This window comes from Cajanus cajan, chromosome 11 (genome assembly GCF_000230855.2).
Source record: "Cajanus cajan strain Asha chromosome 11, NIPB_CcT2T_4, whole genome shotgun sequence".
Lineage (NCBI taxonomy): Eukaryota > Viridiplantae > Streptophyta > Magnoliopsida > Fabales > Fabaceae > Cajanus > Cajanus cajan.
This window is the reverse complement of record NC_138527.1, coordinates 5454843-5472953: the sequence shown is the minus strand read 5'-3', so window position 1 is coordinate 5472953 and position 18111 is coordinate 5454843. Positions and strand designations below refer to the sequence as shown.

The following is an 18111-nucleotide window of genomic DNA, read 5'->3' as shown; positions in this document are numbered from 1 at the left end:
TTGTTTGAATTCACAATGGATTTTGCCTTTGAGACTTTGATTCCAGCAAAATGAAGAGTTGAAGAAGACAAGATTTGCAATTCCAAATCTTAGAAGGAAGCACTCAAGCTAGGAGTGCAAATGATGGCTCACGGTTTAGCTTTAGAAAGTGAAGGGTTCCGAAAGCTAAACTAAGAACCTAGGTGACTTTGGGGAGAGAAAATTAAAATGTATTCGGGAGATTTCTCAATTATGCTCAAAGTGTTTGCAAAGAGTGAAGGAAGAAGCATTTATAGATCCTAGAAGCAAGCTAGGTGGCGCCAACTTCACTAGCCACAATTGGCGCCAACAATTCAAATTTCAAATGGAAATTTGAATTCAAATTCAAGGCTCCATGTGCTATTCCATGAATTTGGGGCTGCCATGTATCTAAATGTCATTTAGGGGACATTTGAAGTGTATTTGGAGGTGCACATGTTCAGCCATGCTTAGCAAGAAACAAGTGATCCAAATGCATCTCAAATGACTACCAAATGAAACCTAGATTTTAGCTTCTTGGCCTATTTTAGTATTCCTTCAATATTCCTATGCTAATAGCCTAAATACAATGACCAACCAAATACAAACATTAGGAAATAATAAAAGAAATAAAATGAGCCTAATATTGGGTACCAAAAGCCCAAAGGCCCATGAAGTCCAAAATTAGGCTCATTAAGCATATGGTCCAAAAATGCTACTTTATATAGTCCAAAATACAAGACCAAAAATATATGAAACCTATACTAATATGATATATACAAAATAGAAGAAAATGACTATCTCAAGTTATGGCCAATGTGAGGAGCAACTTGGGCCTTCCAAACCCATCGAGCCCATTGGGCTTTGATTGACCCAAATCTTCATGTCTAACCCATTTTTCTTTGTTCCTTCAAGGTGTCACCTCTTGCCCTCTTAGGCATGATTCCATCATCGGCACAAATTTTAATTGCAAAAGAACTAAAATAATGTATATTTTAAAAAATGAAGGGATTAGATTATATAAATTTTGAGAAATAAAATTAAAAATAAGTATAATTATGTAAAATATTAAATTTATTATTATAATTAAATAATACAATGAACCACTTAAATTGATCTAATGACAAATAAATTATGTTAAATCATTAGAATTTAATTTTAATTCTCATTGTTGCTATTAAAAAAAATAACAAAATAATTATTTTCTCTTTAAATGTTCAAATTATAATATCTTCTCTTTTAATTTTGAATAAGTTTTCATATCCATTAATAAACTAAATTAAGAAGGTCTTCATAAAATGCATATTATTTAATATTATAAATGCATCTTTTAAGATATTATTTCCTTAATCATTTGGCTTTAATGAAAAGGCATATCAATTATACTCTATGGTAATATATATTAGGATTTAAAAATAAAAAAATAAATAGGAAGAATAATAAAAAAAATAATTGGAATATCTTTTGGTGTATAAAAGTAGAATATTAAGATGAATGTGTCGTTATATAAGAAAATATAAGATATAGAATTGTATATAATGAGATATTAGTATGATGTCAATCGAGAAAAAATGACATAAGGAAATTGTTTAGACATGTAAAAAACTAGGTCACCAAAGATAGTAACGAAGGTAAATCACATAATTTTAAACCATATAAAAAACAAATGAGAGACACCAAGAAGGTGTATTAAAATATTATTAAAAAGAATATCCTAATGAACAATATTCCTGAATTAACTTCTGACCTATATTTTTTTTTAAATAGGAAAGATTACAAAGATGATCGCAATAAGGATTGAATCTAGGTCCTCATACTTCTAATTACTCTAATCCCTTCCCACCCAATCACTAGGCTAACCATAGTGGTTACTTTTGACCAAGTTTAACATTGTTGTGTAATTTATGTAATTGAAGTTTTTTAATATCGTGGCATTTCTTTAACAGTTTTGTTGATTCTTTGTTTAGACCGAATGTTTATAAAGAATTTAAAATTTAAATATTTGTAAATTTTTTTGAAATAATAAAATTTTAAATTTTTTAATTTTTAAAATTATTAAATATTTAAAAATAGTTAATATTTATTTTTATAAAATTTAATCTTGAAATATATCTTTCCTCTCTCTCTCTTTCTCTCTCTTTCTCTTTCTCTCTCTATATATAATCATACTTAATATGATGGAAATCAAATTATTATATCCAAATTAAGGATTTAAAATTTAAAAATTTTGACTTAAATGAAATTAAAATCAAAATTCTATGAATTTCAATTCCTTGAATTTTTAAAGCTTTTTATTTAAATATACCATAAAAATAATGAAAAGTTAAATCGATGATTTTTTTAATAAGTAATATAACAACGATAATATAGTTAGAAATTACAATTTTGTATTCATTATCTTAATCTCCGCTATTATTAAGTGAATCATAATGGTTTAGTTGTTACTCATTTATTTTATTCTTTAAATTTTGAAATCAATTATCAGAAATATTAGCATTACTCCATAATGAAATGAAAAATGGGAGGGGAGAAGAATCTTATCCATTTTGATGGACACGAAAGAATATTTTGACCAACTTCGACCACGAATCTTGACCTCAAACAATGCTCTCAAAATCAAATCATTTTCCAAACGGAATTTGAACGTTAAATTTTTTCCAAAATGTTGAACAAAATGAATGAAAAGAAAAAGGGAACAAGAAAATGATGATGACAGTGTAAAGTTGCAAAGAATAAGAATAGAGAGGTTTGTGAAAAAAGACCTGGTCCTGGCCATGTTGCTAAGAATAAAGAGTAAGGTTTCAATTTCCTCTCTAAATTTACTAATCTTTATCACTGTTATTTTATATTCTATATATATTCGATGAAATAAAATGAATTTATTAATTTATATTTTTTAGGCTAAAACCTTAATTTGGTTCCTTATAATATTTTAAAGTTTCAATTTAATCTCACTCTAATTTTTGAGTTTAATTTAGTCCCACCTATTAAAAATGCTAACAATGTTTGCCTTCTGTTTAAATTTGTCAAACGTCATTTAGGAGTGTTCATGTGATTGAGAATTACGGGCGTAATTCTCATGGCTCTTACTAAGCAGATTATTTTATGTGATTCACGCCGTAGAAATCACGGGCGTGATTCTCATGACTCTTAAATGGCGTTTGAAAATTTTTAGATGGAATACAAATATTATTAGTATTTTTGACATGTGGGACTAAATTAAACCTAAAAATTAAAATAAAACTAAATTAAAACTTTAAAATATTATAAGAACCAAATTAGAGTTTTAGTCTATTTTCTATTAATGTTAGTCTAGCTATTAATTCATCTTCTTTATTAATTTTATACATTCTATGTGGTACAATACAGTACTCTTGTATATAAACTTTTCGGTTTAAGAATAAAGGTCATTTTCGAAAACAACTTTATTAATTCTTTTTGCGAGTTCATTAATTTCAAACCTTATGCCGAATAAACGCTATAAAATTAATTAGCGAGTAAAAAATATCATTTCACCAAATATCATAAATTGGGTCTCAAAATATGTTAGTGAATTAAAACAATTTTGGCACTCTAAAGACTATTTAACGAAGCAAAAAACTAAAGTTAAGTGAACGTAAAACTATCAAAGAAAATAAAAATCAAGTGTTTAGTCTTTGATGTCAAAACTTATTGGAGTATCCAAACTCGAAGAAAAAGCATAACAATAAGACTTGAGGCATAAGCCTCTTCTTTAACACCATCATCATAGTCATGAAGGACATCACCTATACAACTCATTAAAAAAAACATAAAATAGAAAGGGAATGAGATGTTATATATTTTAAGATATTGTAAAAGATTAATTTATTTATAAAATTATTTTGAATTTAAATTTAAAATAATTGTTTTATTAGTTATAGTTTAAAAGCTAATTAATATTGATTTTAATAAGATATAATAATCTGACTATTATCTATAGTTTTAATCATTTTAATTATCAAATATTTTAAAATTTAGGTTAAATACCTATTGGTCCCTTATAATCTTTTTTTGTTTCAATGTAGTCTCACTTTTATTTTTGGTCTCAATTTGGTCCCAAACTAATTAATTGGTTTTAATTTAGTCTCAAATTAATTAATTGATTTCAATGTGGGACTTTCCGTCCAAATTATTTAAACGGAGTTAATTTTTGGGCACGTGAATGCCACGTAGATACATACGTGGATGCCACGTGGATGAAATTTTTTTTTAAAACACCTGGACCCAGAACGGCCCGTTCTGAAACTGGAACGGGCCGTTCTGGTTGCACTTTTGGTGTGTTAATTTTGCATCCGGAACGGCCTGTTCCAGGTGCAAAATTAACACAACAAAAGTGCAACCAGAACGGCCCGTTCCGGTTTCAGAAAGGCCCGTTCCGGTTTCATTTTTTTTATATATAAAATATTAATAATTTTATAAAATATATATTATTAATTATATTTTAATTATGTTGTTATATCTAATAAAATAAATATATTAATATTTTTTTTATATTTTATTTTATTATGTTTATCTTATTAATTTTTATCATTTTATTCCTCTAATTTTAAATAAGTTGCAAAAAATTATAAAGTGATACTTAAGTATTTCTTCAAACAGAAAGAGAAAAAGAAAAAATTATTACTCTATTTATAAGACAATTGTATTTTAGAAAAATAAGTAATTTTAAATTTTTTACTATAAAAAAATATTTTTCAAAATTATTATATTTTTTAATAAAATTAATAAAGAATATTGGTTTAATTTCATTTTTTATCCCTCAAGTATTACAATTGTGCAGTTTTGATCCACAAGATTTTAATTGGATAATTTTAGTCCTTAAAGAATTGCAATTCGTGATTTTGGTCCTTCAATTTTTAATTGAACAATTTTAGTCCCTCGAATATCATAATAGTACGATTTTAGTTTCTCCCATTAAAAATTAATAATAAATATATATCATTTGATACATTAAAAAAATTATAATATACAGTAATTTAAATAAGCAAACAATTATATAGTTTTAAAACATTATATATATATATATTAAAATTTTAAAATTATTAAATTTTTAATGAGAAAGACTAAAATTGCACAATTATGATATTTGAGAAATTAAAATTGTTCAATTAAAAATTGTGAGACTAAAATTACACAACTAAAATCTTTTACGGACTGAAATTACTCAATCAAAATCTTAGGGATCAAAATTGCATAATTATAATACTTGAGGGATCAAAAACACAATTAAGCAAAAAATATTCTATTCTCAGTTTTGGAACGGCCCGTTCTGAAACCAGAACGGCTCGTTCTGTTTTCAGAACGACCCGTTCTGCTGCACTGGTGGTGTGTTAATTTTCGCATCTGGAACGGCCCGTTTCAGTTGCAAAATTAACACACGAAGAGTGCAACCAGAACGGTCCGTTCTGGTTTCAGAACGGGCCGTTCTGGGTCCAGGTGTTTTCAAAAAAATGTCATCTACGTGGCGTCCACGTGGCATCCACGTATGCATCTACGTGGCATCCACGTGCCCAAAAGTTAACTCCGTTTAAATAATTTAGACGGAAGTCCCACATTGAAACCAATTAATTAATTTGGGACTAAATTGAAACCAATTAATTAATTTGGGACCAAATTGAGACCAAAAATAAAAGTGGGACTACATTGAAACAAAAAAAGATTATAAGGAACCAAAATAGGGTTTTAGCCTAAAATTAATTATTTTTAATACTTGTAATTATTTATAGTCACAACAATTTGTATCTCTTTTTATAAATAATAAGAATTAGTAGGAGTCAATATATAAAGCATTATCTTTTTTTTTTTTTTTGGAAGAGAAACTTGATACAATCTTGCACTTAGAAGATCTTATTGTATTTTGAGAGACTTACTTAAAAGTCTATGGATAATTCCTTTGAGATAGTGTATTGCATGTTTCGGGATTTCAGATTAGCTTGTGCTCTTAACATATAAAAACAACAATCTAAAGGACTTACATTCACTAGTGCAAAAATTGGATTTAAAATCAGAGTTTTAAGATCGGTTAAAAAGTAACCGATCTTAAAAGTGACGCGGTGACAATTTTGTAAATAATATGAACACTTTTAAGAACGATTAAATTTTAACCGATCTTAAAAGTACTTTTAAGATCGGTTATTTTATGACCGATTTTAAAAGTGCTACTTTTAAAATCGGTTATTTAAGAACCGATTTTGTATGTAGTATACAAAATCGGTTCTTAGATAAGCGATCTTAAAAGTATCGTCAAAAACCTTTTATCTTTCCCTCCATTCTCATTCTCTTTCATTTTTCCCTCCATTCCTTTTTTTACTCTCTCGTGCTCTCATCTAAAGTCTCCAACTTTTCATTTTCTTTGCAAGACTAATATATCAAGGTAACATTCTCATGCTCTTCTCGTGTCTCTACTTTCGTTATTAGTTTATTCGGGCTACTTTCATTGTTGGTTTATTCTGATAAATTTTGAATTTAGGATTCTGCAAGGAGAATGACCCGTTCTACAAGGAGAACAACCCGTTCTGCCAGGATAACGGCCCGTTCTGGATAGGTTTTAACTCATGACAAACTATGCTGGAACGGCCCGTTCCAAACGATAGTTTTAGGCCTTTTTAATAACTTGGAACGGCCCGTTCTAGTTTTGGAACGGTCCATTCCAATTTTATTTTTTCGGATCCATGACCTTCCAGATCGGTTATAAAACAACCGATTTTAAAAGTTAACTTTTAAAATCGGTTAAAGAACCCATTTTAAAAGTTAAAAATAACCGATTTTAAATTTTTTTTTCTACTAGTGATTGTGCATGATAATTCATAATTTGAGAACAGGATGTGCGCGTTGCTGCACCTATCACATGTGAAGGAGAACAAGGCAACAACTTGGTGGTGTGGCGCACCTTTGCCATTGGTGAGCCTCCTAGAGAACTGCATGTTCTACGAGGAGAAGAATGCATAGCAATATAGTTGCAATTCACGAAGAAGGAGAAATAAAGAACAAGTTTTTGAAGGCGAGCAAGTTCTAGGGTGATACATGCTACCGTCCATGAATTGCATGCCCCTGGATTTGACCACTTCCAAGTATGAGTGTTTGTTTTTTAAATTTCCCCTACTATGCATATTGTTGAGAGATTGACATTTGGGAACAACAATGAGAGGCTTTATATTTAAAAGTGTTTTTTTTTCTTCTTATAATGAGACATGTATATTTTATGCCTTTTTTTTGTATGCATGTATCAAAGTCAAAGTTAATCTTTAAGAAAAAAATAGGAGTGATAAAGAGATGAGAAGAATAATTGCGAGACATTATATAAAAAATGATGTAAACAATTAATTTTGAGATTTTTTTCGTGGTGGGAAGAATTAATTATTACTTATTAATATGTCACTAAATTATTGATTTACGTGAATGAGATGAGACTCAACTTAAAACCAAAATAAATTAAATATAATGATCTTTGTATGCATCACATTATGTGATATTAACCATATGTACTGTATTTTTTGAGATATTGATTTTTAAGGTTCCCCCACAAGTTTATAATCATTTACTTGGTTGGTGTTTAAAATATTTATTTATTTATTTATTTTTGAGATAATACTTCTATTGCCTATTTAAGATGGTGAGTTCTTTAAGTTGAACTTTTAAACACATTTTTTATTTTTGACATGAGATGCTAGGGAATGTGAAATATTTTTGGTATTTTTATTTGACTATAGTTTCAATGTGATGTCTTCCATATTATTACATATTTTTTCATGAACATGAGATGTTATAGAGATGCTATAAATTATGGTATTTAACATTGTGCATTTTTTATTGTATTAGAAAATACAATGATGTTTAATAAAGTCATGGATCTATATCAGACAAAATCTACGAACATTGTGTCATTAACTTTAATTAAAATACTCATAATTATTAAAAATCTCTAAAATATTTTATAATACCCATTTAATTAATTAAAACAAATATAAGAAAATAACTCCAATAAACATAAAAATAAATAATAATAAAACTATTATATTAGTAGTAAATTCAGGGTACTACTATATATATATATATATATATATATATATAATGAGTTTATTTTAATAAAGGATATTTTTGTAAAAAATATTTATAAACCTAGCAACATACTATTGTAACCAAACATAAAAGTCTTTAATTTTTGGGAATCATGTATGAATATTTATAGGAACTTTTATGAGTAACGAAATATATTTTAATTATTCTCAAGAATCATGATTCTCAAGATTTGTAATTCTCAATAATCATGATTCTCAAGATTTGTAATTATCAAGAATCATGATTCCTGGGTATAAAAGAAATTTTCTCTTACCAAATGCCCCTTAAGTGTTTTGAGTATTAATAGCTTGCTACACTCACTATAATGTGAATTAAGTTTTATCAATCTAGGTTTGGTTCAATAACTTACTAAACCAGGTCCGATGCATCACAAATCTAATATAGTTGGTCCCAAATGGTATTACCAGCGTCATTAATAATCGCCGGATCCACAATCGTCACAAACGGTTTGTGGTGTATATTTTGTAAACGCTGGTTACTTTGTAGCGGTCCGAAACCGCCACAAAAGGCAATATAAAACCGCCACAAAATGAATTTTAATAGTACTATTTTACAGTTTCTGACAGTTTAAAACCGCCACAAAATTCATATAAATTTTTCTTAATTTAACATTTTTGGCGGTTTTAAACCTCCACAAAATTGCTTTTTTTAATTGCTCAGTTCTATTTCCTTTGGAATGAACTCTCTGGCACCTTTTAGGCAATTTGGGTGTCTCAGTTCATTGGATCAGTTTCTATAAATTTATCTTCAAATACATGATCCTATTTTATACCTAAGCAACAATATCAAAATATAAGCATAAGCACAAGTGCACTTTGTGTAGCCAACCTAAGAGCAGTAGCAGGTAATCCTTCAATTTCCTTCTTATCCGTGATTAGCTTTTCAAACTTCTTCGTTGCATCCAGAACATTCTCATCAAATTTGTGTGATAACCTTTCCAGCTCCTATGGATGAAATCATGACAGAAAATAAAAAAATATAACCAAAAGGAAAGCACAATTACTTGAAATATTGTTATGAAGTCCAATGACTTTGCTTCTGGAATTTGAGCAAAAGAGAAGCAATATTTAATCAAAAACTTGTTACTTAGCTTAATTTGGAGTTTGGATATTAAGCAAAAACCTCCACTGACATGTAATAATGCTAATAAAATTGGGATTTCAAAGTGCTGTTCAAAATTCATATAGTGCATATGGATCCTTCTCAACTTTCAAAATTTTCGATTTCAACAGAATTTAAGTGATATAAATTGTGAGACCCTACCCTTAGCTGACCATACTCCCCTCCCAACTCTCACTCTAACTCTCCCTTTCACTCTCTTTTCTCCCTCCATTCTCATTTTGGCTGAGTTCACTTTGGTTTCTTGGATTCAAGGTGGTGGTGTGGAGTGATTAAGGTTGTTAGCTGAACATTTGGGGGTTCCTCTTCTTCTCCAACTTTTCTCTCTTCTCCGTTCCTCAATCGTCTCTTCCCGGAAGCTCGGATTTCTTCACCGAGGTAAGGGAAGTTAGTATTTTGGTTGCGATTTTGGCTGGAAAATGGGTTTAGGAACTCATTTGGCTGCTGGTGATTGATTTTGTGTTTGGCTGAGTTGCTGGAAAAATTGGGGTTTTGGGGTTTTATGGTTTTGAGTCAAAATTTGAGATTTTCTTTGATCTGTTGTTGCATGCGCATAAAGCTGGTACTTTCGAGCTCCTTGATGAAAATGTGGCACTTTGAACCGTTTGCATGTGAGTTTTCTGTGAAATTTTGCAGGTTTTGGAAATTTTTCGAACTTGGGAGAGTTACTGATGAGTTCGCGCTGAGCGCTGTTCTTCGCGCCGGGCGCGCGACCACCAGGAGACTCTGTTTAGGCAAGCCCGCCGGGCGCAAGGTTGTGTGCGCTGGGCGAGCTTGCAAATGGGGGTCTCTGGTTGGCCCGCGCCAGGCGTGACTCGAGCTGCGCCGGGCGTGACTCGAGCTGCGCCGGGCGTGACTCGAGCTGCGCTGGGCGCGATATCAAGAGTAACATGTTTTTGGGATACTTGGACTGCGCTAGGCGCACTTTTGGACTCGCTGGGCGCGGAGGCTCCTTGGGAGTCTCTGCCAAGGCACGCCGGGCGCAATTGTGAATTGCGCTGGGCGCGAGACCCTGGTAAGTCTCTGTCTTCCCCACGCTGGGCGCGGGTTAGGCTCCGCTGGGCGCACGAGACTCCTTGAGTCTCTGCCAGACAGGCGCTAAGCGCAATTTGGAATTGCGCCAGGCGCGGGAGAGCCTTGGTGCTCTCGGGTTGAGTCGCGTTGGGCGCAACCTCGAGTGCGCCGCAAGGAGATGATGATCTATAGGATGTTGACTGTTGAGTTGTGCCGAAATTGTTAATCAATGATGTTATATGCTGAACCAAGCGAATTTGATAAATATGTTTTGATGATTAGGGGATTAAGCTGAGATAAATATGTTAGTTGTATTAGAGGTGTATTGTTGAGCTGGAATCAATGGATTAATAAGAGAAATTATATAGTATAGCGGAATTATAGACCGTTGGGCTGAATTGTAGAAAGTAATAATTGTGTTGAATTGCTGTGCTGTGCTGTGCTGTACTGTGCTGAGATATGCTGGGTTGGGTGATATTATAGCCGCTAAGTCGGTGCTATTGTTAGCCACACATGTGGTGCTGATTCTAACCGCTAAGGCGGTGCTGTTGTTGCCGCTTTGCGGTGCCGTTATAGCCACTAGAGTGGTGCTGTTGTTGCCGCTTTGCGGTGCCGTTATAGCCACTAGAGTGGTGCTGTTGTTGCTGCTAAGCAGTGCTGATATTGCCGCATTGCGGTGCTGATATTGTTGAGTGGTATAAGCTGTACAAGTGTGCTGATAACTGTATCTGTTGTTATTTATATTGACATTTATATAATTGTATGCTGAATTTTAATTTCACTAGCTTACCCTTTTGTTGTTTTCCATGTTTTTGGACTGCGATGATCATACTGTGTATGGGAGCAGGGCAGGAATAGGTGTGCGTCTTGTGGTGAGGTTGGTGGACCTTGCAGCTGTTTGCTTGGCGATGTTGTTTTGCTTGTGGCTACGTGGGATAGTAGCATTTGGTTGTATTTTTTCTTTAGTACACTTTAACTCTAGTCAGACTGGAACCTTGTATATCTATATATTCTAGATCCTATATTCATATACTTGTTCTATCTGTCTGGTGTTTCTAGTGTGCTATGCCGGGCGTAGTGACCAGTCGGGTCGTTACACTTATAAATCAAGAGGTAGCCAGCTGTATTATGCGATGCAATTTGTAATATAAATCCTAAGCCAAAATATATGGCCCATATAAATAAACAAATAATAGTCTTTAGTTCACCTTTGACATTGCATGGATCATGTCAATGGATGAAAAAAAAAATAAGAGTCACCATGCATTACACATTAGACAATCTTATTGGTCAAGCTTGAGAAAAATTAGTACTAATAATTTTTACTGGCATAGCCAATAAACCCCCACCCCCCAAATGAATCCGGTATGCTCATTTCTAGAATCTCAGGCTGAAACCAAGCAAAATTCATTAAAATTCCAAAAAGGGCAAATCACGTATTGACATAAATTTTTTTTAGAAATGAACCTACAAACTTAACTAGCGTTAATCAATGAAGTATGAAACTGCACAAATTGCTTAGCAAACCTATCACAATTCACAAGGGATATTTTAAGAAAGAATTAACTTCTGTACGGTAATTTGATTATCTTAACAAATTTGGATACTCAAGCTAAAGCAATGTCAAACTGTTAAAGGTAGTTGGAGTTGATGCCTGGAAGAAGATTCATGTCCAGAGATTACAACAGGCAAAACACACACAACTAAGTTAACCAATGCCTATATGCACTCTCAAAGAGCGTTGCACACGTGGTGATTATAAAAATGGCCTTCCCACTATGTATTTTCTCATCAATGAACATTTACAATCAAGATCTTTAAAAATCAGAATAACTATGACACGAGGCAAGATTATGATAACTTTGTTTTTCAGACAAACCCAATAGGAAACCTTTTAATAAAGGTTAGAAATCTTAAAATTATACCCAGATTTGAGAAGTCTTTGAGTGATAGATGACAACAAAACTTAGAAAAATGTCCAAATAGTTTTGGTGATATTAACATGAAGATTTAAGTGATGTACATGAATTCTCTCTTAAACAAATAATTAACAGAGAACATATCAAACTCTGCAAGGAATGAACTATCAGTACCTTTCTCTTGAAAATCTTTATCAGTTTTTACAAAGCCAGCAACCAAAGCCCTGGGCAATGCTGCTATCCACTCATCTCTGTTCAGATTTGAAGGAATTGCACTTAAAACATTATTTAGAAGATTCTCCTTGGCATAAATAGCAGTAGCAGATCTATTGTGTCCATCAAATAGCTGTAAAACTTCTGAATCAGAAATTGCAACCAGGAAAAAAAAAAGAAATGAAAAATAGTGCATTGAGCAATAAGCATTCAGTGCATAAATGGCTATAGTCCTTCCTCTGCTCCAATTAAAATGAGTGCATAAGAACAAAACCATAATAAAACCAAAATTGTGGCAAAAACACCTTGACAATATATTAGTTTGTTCACATGAACAGAGCAATAAAGTCAGTAATATATAACTTGATAAACTTTTTCCAGTCTAACTCAGCCATGAAGTCAAGAACATCAAATATAAAACCAACACATTGGATTCTAAGTAACAGGCTCTTCCAACAAGGCTCTTCCAAGTTGAAAACCTAATACAGAACAGGAAGACCATTAACAAAGCTACTGCTTTTAGCTTCTATAAACAAGCATAGCTTCACTTCATGTCAATAAACAAACATTTGATTACTGCACTAATCTAATCATAAATAATAGTACTTTCGTAGAAAGAACTTACATGATCTCTGTGTAAGGAACTCTCCATGCAGGAAAACCAAGATGGCTCCTCACAGGTCCATAAACCAGTAAAAGGTCAGGCTTTGGACCTATGCTACCTGAAAATAATAAGTGCTTTATTGTACAACGCAATCAATAAGACTATGAGTGTGTTGAGATACAAGCTTAGAGAACTTTTGAGAGTTTTTCTACTAAAAATAAAGAGCATTTTCAAGTAGAGAAGTTCTCAAAATCCTTTAAAAACCAGTATCCAAACAAACTCTATTAGTAGATTTAGAAGGAAAACATACTAGCATGAACCCTGTTAACAGAATCGGGTTATTTTGAAAAATGTCATAAGCATAATTTATTTATAACATGCAGAATATGTATATTTATTTAGTATTAGAAGTTTTGTACAGACATTTAGATTTAGATTACCAGTTTCTTTAAGAAAAGATATGGACTACATATCTGTTAATTGAGTATCCAAATAGTTGTCTTTTTACATCCTGGTCCAATTTTGAGTACATAACGGTACAAAAGGGGAACAGTTTGGTGGTGTTCACTCTTGGCAGCCATTTTCCAAGCCCCCACTCAATCCTCAAATTCCAAATACCACTACCACTACCACCAAAACACCAACAACACCGAGTTCTGCGCGGCTTTAAACCTCCATTACGTGCAATTAAATCCAATCCTAAACAAGGAAGCAAAACAAACATGCATTAATTAATGAAAAAGGAAAAAAAAAACACATTAATTAATAAGCAAATAAATCAAAATCAAACACTGCTTTGAGTGCTTTCCATATTCTCTGCAAGTAATCCAGCATTTTCATGCAAATTAGCAACAAAATCTACACGGCAAGAGCAAAGATCGAAATGCACACAAAACGACGAAATTACATCGACAAAAGCACTTGCTATGAATGGAAATAAACAAAATAAAATAAAGCAAAAATAAAAAAATCCGAACGTCGTTGATCGATCAGATAAAGACAAACGCAATAAAGGATTGAAGCGCGAGAAAGACAGCAATGAGAGATAAAGAAATTGGCGAAAGTGCGATATGGTTGAGATTAGAAACGGTGAATAATGCAGCAGAGAGAGGAAAAATTTACAGCGCGGAGAAGAAAAATGGAGAATCAGGTTCACGAGCGAAAATGCGGAGACACGCTGAATTGGATTGCGGTGTGTGATCGAGAAACGCGTATCCCAGCGTCCTGCAAATATTCCATTGTTGTTTTCGTTGATAGAGAGAAAAAAAGAAAGAGAACCGAGAATAAAAGTGCAAACGGAACCATTTCATTTGATTTTTATTCCCTTAAAAATAAGGAAAAAAATATTTTAATTATTTAAAGATTGGCGGTTTTAAACCGCCGAAAATATATTATATTCTAGCAGTTGGCAAGTATTTGAAGATTTTGGCTATCATTCTTTTGTGGCGGTTAAAACACTGCCAGAAATATAATATTTTGGTGCGAGTCTCTAATACTTAAACCTCTGGATTCTTAATTAGTCGCATTACAATGTGCCAACCCACCAAGGACCAAAATCTTGAATTGTCAGCTTTGGACCATAACATGGATCCTAGCTGATAACTTCACAAATACCTTGAGGAAACTAGAGGGGTTGCATACTTTAGATAGGAATAGATGTTATGGTGGAATTGATGAGACACAACCTACTAGCCTTGTTGAGGAGTTGCCCTTTCCAAGAGGCTAGACGACCAATGATCTAATTCTTCCTAGGATCACAGGTACCCTAGATATTTGTCCAACCTAGATTTATAAGTGATATCTAGGATCTCGTCCAAGTGCTCCACCCTTTTACGTGCCACCTTCTTGGAGGCAACAAATTTAAATTTCTCTAAGTTCACTTTTAAACCAGACGCTAAACAAATTTTCTCTAGTGTTGAGGCCACAACTTGAACTTGACTTTCTGATAAAGACTAAAACATAAATATAAAAAATTGCTCTTATAAGAGCTACAACATGTAGTATCTAAATATAGGGATTAAAAGCTAAAGATTGTACAAGTATAGGAACCAAAATATACAAATAGTGCAAGTATAAAGAATAAAATGTACAAGTAGGAGAAATATAAGGACTAAAACATAAAGCACAACACATGTTAATGTCATGTCAACAACACATCAACAACACATATTCATTGTTAACATGATGTTGACATTTTTTAATGGCAGAGAACAAAAAAGGAATTTGAAATGCATATATAGAGACTAAAGAAAATATTTTTAAGTATAAAGACTAAAAGGTAAAATTTATGCAACTATAAAGATCAAATAGGTATAAATGGAAGTATAAGTTGTCAATCCTGTGACACCCTTACTACCCCAACACATATATTGTAATAAATCTTTCAATTACAGTAAAAGGGTTCACATGAGAAACTTCGAACAACCACGTTAGCAGAAATATAACACATAACACACAAGAGTTTTTTACAAATTGTTTTCAAAATAATATTACAGTACCAAATTCACACGAATATTTCGCTCCTAAAAATCCTTTGCCCCGATGTCACAATATCAGAGCATTTCCCAAAATAAAACTGTTGGCATCCTATATGCCACTTGCAGCCGGATCCTCTCCACCTAAAATATCCACAATTTATACGGTGAGAAAAGAAGATATCTATATGCAAAGTACATCCAAACACACCATGTTAAAATCTCATCATATTTTCTTTATTTAATAAAATATTTACGAGCATGTATCATAATTTATCAATCCATCACAATCCATTTAAATTTTATAATTAACACTATCATTTTTACCTTTCCTCATTCACATCAATATAACAATTATCTCAACATCTATAATTCATACCAATTTCACAATTAACACTATGCCAAGACCTCGCCATATCTGACACAAGTGATACAGGTTAATTGCCTCACTCAACCCACACAATCACATTACAATCAATACAATCTCTTGCAATTAACCCCATGTCAGGGCTGCCATAAACGACATAAGTGGTGTGTGTTAATTGTCTTACTCATCCCACACCATGCTAGGGTCACGCCCTCCCTGTAGCACCACATACCCAGGGGCCGTGCCATCCCTAGTCATCGATGTGAGGCACCACAATCACAATCAAAATCACATTCATACATCATCTCATCTTATAACTCAAATTCATATCACGTACGCAATTCCATATCACATACATAACAAATAAGTTCAATAGAATAGGGTTTACATACCCCTCAAGCAATTCACATCAATATCATTAATTCTTAACAAGTAATATAGCAATAACTTTCATTAATATAATAATCAATAGAATAATTAATATAAACAGTAAAACCCCTCATTATTCCAAAATCTAGCTCACCACATTTTCCTTACAATTCATTCTTCTTCACAGATCATCATTCCTACACTTAGGCATATTTATAAACCTCAACACAGATAATTTTAATAGAACCAATAATTCTCCAAATCAAATAATTGTAAAATCAATCATAATCCTAAGGAATTCTTCCTCTACCCAATTCCCTCATGTACTATACATATAAATAATCCCCTTTTCCCCCGTACCTGAATAGATAGGAACTTGGGCAGAACCTCCTCCTCTCTTTCCTTAAACAGTAACTGGAACTAGGGCAGAACCTCCACTTCTCTCCTTAAACAATAACTGGAACTAGGACAAAATCTCCTCCTCAAGATTCCTCTTTCTCTCCCTCCTCTTTCTCTCTCTCTCTCTCTCTAAAATTTTTCACCCTTCACAGTTATAATTTTTCACCCCCCCATGCCTCCTATTTATAGGCAATCTGGGTTACCCGGAACGGCCCGTACCGATTTCGGAACGGCCCGTTCTGGAACCTTCGAATCTGTGCAAAATTTTCAACTGGAACGGCCCGTTCTAAAATTGGAACGACCCGTTTCCAAAAAGCAGAACGGCCCGTTCTAAAACCAGAACGGCCCGTTCTCACTCTCAGCAGAACGGCCCGTTCTCCCTCCGGAACGGCCCGTTCTCCTTCCGGAACGGCCCGTTCTGGGCCCGTTCCCAACTTAAAATTTCAGTATCCTTTTATTGCTTGGAACGGCCCGTTCCAACTTTGGAACGGCCCGTTCCAAGTTACCCATTTACCCCTCAAACTTTAATAAAACTGCAAAAATGCCATTAATATTTACAAAAATACCCCTAAAACTTAATAAATTTACGAAAAGACTCAATAATAATATTAAAATAATAGGGTGTTACAAATCCTAAGAGGAGACTTGAAAGATAATTTTATAGTTTTTGTTATCTTAGCTAAAACTTGCAACAACAAGAAAAAAAAGAAGTGCATTGAATATAAACATATTGTTGAAAGAACGTGAAAACAGAAAGAGAAGGAAAAAGATAGATTGAAAAAGGAGAATGAAGAACTAATTTTATTAGGCCCCTCATGGATAAAAGTAAGTCTCTCTTACTATTATAAATGTACGTGAGAATCATAGATTCTAAAATCCTTATGATATGCAGTAATTTTCTTGAATCATGAATGATATGAAGGCTATAACTTACAATTGTTTTACATTTTCAATATTGGATTTATAAAGAAAATATCAATAGAAAGTAAGTATAAATATGAAGGATAATAGTGAGAATTGAATTTCATCTATCTTACTCCTACACTCTCCTAAAATTATCTATATATGATTTCTATCACTCAATGTCGTCGAATTCTCAAAGATCATTCTAAATCGATTCCTTGTCTTTAGAAATTCTAAGAATTATAATTTAATAAATGATTCCTTAGTTCATCAAATCAAAGTCCTTGTATTACATTCAAGGATTTATTTAACTAACAACTCTAAATCTATTATTAATCTTTGGAATCATTGGGTAATTTGATTTAAAACAGATTTAGAAAATGTTTTTCAACCAAATCTAGATCAAAAATAAAAATATGATTGATCAATTCATCTTAAGAATTAGAAATATAATTAAATCACTAACAATGAATAATATGATATCATGTATATATAAATTAAAAAGGATTACATATGAGTTTGATGGATTACATTCAATCCCAATAAAAGAGTGGATTAGCTAATCATGGTAATGAGAGCAATCTACATATACAAAGAAAACATAGAAGAAGAAGATAAATCCAGAATCTTTGT

At 32.4% G+C, this 18111-nt stretch overlaps 1 long non-coding RNA gene across 1 annotated transcript; it reads right to left on the bottom strand.

The window, feature by feature from the left end:
* Positions 1-8609: 8609 nt before the first annotated feature.
* On the bottom strand, positions 8610-17427 carry LOC145953225 (uncharacterized). The gene is made up of 4 exons (XR_014430781.1): positions 14089-17427; positions 12988-13665; positions 12324-12495; positions 8610-9041 (listed from the first exon to the last, which is right to left on the bottom strand). It is a non-coding gene; the product is annotated as an uncharacterized LOC145953225 (long non-coding RNA).
* Between the last annotated feature and the right edge of the window lie 684 nt (positions 17428-18111).